The following is a 3,736-nucleotide window of genomic DNA, read 5'->3' as shown; positions in this document are numbered from 1 at the left end:
TGGCTTTATGTCGATTCGATAACAAATGACGAAAACGGACGGATTTCTCAGGTTATTACTACATATGAACCCTTTTCACATTCTCCCATGCAACGCGGCTGTTAGACCTCCTTTCATGCAAAATCTTAAGGTCCTAGGTCATGTCCAAGCCACCAAAGCCGGCTAAAAAGTGAATAATCGACAACTAAAACATGAATTTTACTACTTCTTACTGGCTATTACTTCAACTTAGAAGCATCTTCTGTGATCTTCTATGGTGCTTTTAGTGTCTCCGCATACCGCAGCACGCGACATAGCTTTGCAGACAATAAATGTAACCTTCTCAGAGTGAAAGGCGGCCAATGTGACGATCTGGCTTTGAGTCGATTCGATAACAAATCACGAAAACGGACGGATTTCTCAGGTTTTTACTACATATGAACACATTTCACATTCTCCCGTGCAACGCGGCTGAAACTACTCCTTTCATGCAAATTCTTAATGTCCTAGGTCAAGTCCAAACCACCAAATCCGGCTAAAATGTGAATAATAGACAACTAAAACTTGAATTGTACTGCTTCTTACTGGCTATTACTTCAACTTAGAAGCTTCTTCTGTGTTCTACTATGGCGCTTTTAGTGTCTCCGCATACCGCAGCACGCGACATAGCTTTGCAGACAGTATATGTAACCTTCTCAGAGAGAAAAGCGGCCAATGTGACGATCTGGCATTAAGTCGATTCGATATCAAATGACGAAAACGGACGGATTTCTCAGGTTTTTACTACATATAAACACATTTCACATTTTCCCGTGCAACGCGGTTGCTATTCCTCCTTTCATGCAAAATCTTAAGTTCCTAGGTCATGTCCAAGCCACCAAAGCCGGCTAAAAAGTGAATAATCGACAACTAAAACTTGAATTGTACTAATTCTTACTGGCTATTACTTCAACTTAGAAGCTTCTTCTGTGTTCTACTATGGTGCTTTTAGTGTCTCCGCACACCGCAGCACGCGACGTAGCTTTGCAGACGATAAATGTAACCGTCTCAGAGAGAAAATCGGACAATGTGACGATCTGGCTTTAAGTCGATTCGATAACAAATGACGAAAACGGACGGATTTCTCAGGTTTTTACTACATATGAACACTTTTCACATTCTCCCATGCAACGCGGCTGCTAGTCCTCCTTTCATGCAAAATCGTAAGGTCCTAGGTCATGTCCAAGCCACCAAAGCCGGCTAAAACGTGATAATCGACAACTAAAACTTGAATTGTACTATTTCTTACTGGCTATTACTTCAACTTAGAAGCTTCTTCTATGTTCTACTATGGTGCTTTTAGTGTTTCGGCATACCGCAGCACGCGACATAGCTTTGTAGACGATAAATGTAACCGTTTCAGAGAGAAGAGCGGCCAATGTGACGATCTATCTTTGTCGATTCGATAACAAATGACGAAAACCTACGGATTTCTCAGGTTTTTACTACATATGAACACTTTTCACATTCTCCCAAGCAACGCGGCTTCTAGTCTTCCTTTCATGCAAAATCTTAAGGACCTAGGTCATGTCCAAGCCACCAAAGCCGGCTAAAAAATGAATAATCAATACCTAAAACTTAAATTGTACTACTTCTTACTGGCTATTGCTTCGACTTAGAAGCATGTTCTGTGTTCTACTATGGTGCTCTTATTGTCTCCGCATACCGCAGCACGCGACATAGCGTTAAAGACGATAAATGTAACCGTCTCAGAGAGAAAAGCGGCCAATGTGACGATCTGGCTTTAAGTCGATTCGATAACAAATGACGAAAACGGACGCATTTATCAGGTTTTTACCACATATGAACACTATTCACATCCTCCCGTGCAACGCGGCTGCCAGTCCTCCTTTCATGCATAATCTTAACGTCCTATGTGCTGTCCAAGCCACCAAAGCCGGCTAAAAAGTGAATAGTCGACAACTAATACTTGAATTTTACTACTTCTTACTGGCTATTACTTCAACTTAGAAGCATCTTCTGTGTTCTTCTATGGTGCTTTTAGTGTCTCCGCATACCGGAGCACGCGACATAGCTTTGCAGACAATAAATGTAACCTTCTCAGAGAGAATGGCGGCCAATGTGACGATCTGGCTTTAAGTCGATTCGATAACAAATGACGAAAACGGACGGATTTCTCAGGTTTTTACTACATATGAACACTTTTCACATTCTCCCATGCAACGCGACTGCTAGTCCTCCTTTCATGCAAAATCTTAAGGTCCTAGGTCATGTCCAAGCCACCAAAGCCGGCTAAAAAGTGATTTATCGACAACTAAAACTTGAATTTTACTATTTCTTACTGGCTATTACTTCAACTTAGAAGCTTCTTCTGTGTTCTAATATGGTACTTTTAGTGTCTCCGCATACCGCAGCACGCGACATAGCTTTGCAGACGATAAATGTGACCGTCTCAGAGAGAAAAGCGGCCAATGTGACGATCTGGCTTTAAGTCGATTCGATAACAAATGACGAAAACGGACGGATTTCTCAGGTTTTTACTACATATGAACACTTTTCACATTCTCACGTGCAACGCGGCTGCTAGTCCTCCTTTCATGCAAAATCTTAAGGTGCTAGGTCATGTCCAAGCCACCAAAGCCGGCTAAAATGTGAATAATCGACAACTAAAACTTGAATTGTACTATTTCTTACTGGCTATTACTTCAACTTAGAAGCTTCTTCTGTGTTCTACTATGGTGCTTTTAGTGTATCGGCATACCGCAGAACGCGACATAGCTTTGCAGACGATAAGTGCAACCGTTTCAGAGAGAAGAGCGGCCAATGTGACGATCTGGCTTTAAGTCGATTCGATAACAAATGACGAAAACGGACGGATTTCTCAGGTTTTTACTACATATGAACACTTTTCACATTCTCCCGTGCAACGCGGCTGCTAGTCTTCCTTTCATGCAAAATCTTAAGGTTCCACCGCATGTCCAAGCCACCAAAGCCGGCTAAAAAGTAAATAATCGACAACTAAAACTTGAATTGTACTACTTCTTACTGGCTATTGCTTCGACTTAGAAGCTTCTTCAGTGTTCTACTATGGTGCTTTTAGTGTCTCCGCATACCGCAGCACGCGACATAGCTTTGCAGACGATAAATGTAACCGTCTCAGAGAGAAAAGCGGCCAATGTGACGATCTGGCTTTAAGTCGATTCGATAACAAATGACGAAAACGGACGGATTTCTCAGGTTTTTACTACATATGAACACTTTTCACATTCTCCCGTGCAACGCGGCTGTTAGTCCTCCTTTCATGCAAAATCTTATGGTCCTAGGTCATGTCATAGCCACCAAGCCGGCTAAAAAGTGAATAATCGACAACTAAAACATGAATTGTACTACTTCTTACTGGCTATTACTTCAACATAGGTGCTTCTTCTGTGTTCTACTGTAGTGTTTTTAGTGTTTCCGCATAACGCAGCACGCGACATAGCTTTGTAGACGATAAATGTAACCGTTTCAGAGAGAAGAGGGTCCAATGTGACGATCTGGCTTTAAGTCGATTCGATAACAAATGACGAAAACGGACGGATTTCTCAGGTTATTACTACATATGAACCCTTTTCACATTCTCCCATGCAACGCGGCTGTTAGACCTCCTTTCATGCAAAATCTTAAGGTCCTAGGTCATGTCCAAGCCACCAAAGCCGGCTAAAAAGTGAATAATCGACAACTAAAACATGAATTTTACTACTTCTTACTGGCTATT

Source organism: Schistocerca gregaria, unplaced genomic scaffold (genome assembly GCF_023897955.1).
Source record: "Schistocerca gregaria isolate iqSchGreg1 unplaced genomic scaffold, iqSchGreg1.2 ptg000292l, whole genome shotgun sequence".
Taxonomy (NCBI): domain Eukaryota; kingdom Metazoa; phylum Arthropoda; class Insecta; order Orthoptera; family Acrididae; genus Schistocerca; species Schistocerca gregaria.
Note: the sequence above shows the minus strand (reverse complement) of the source record.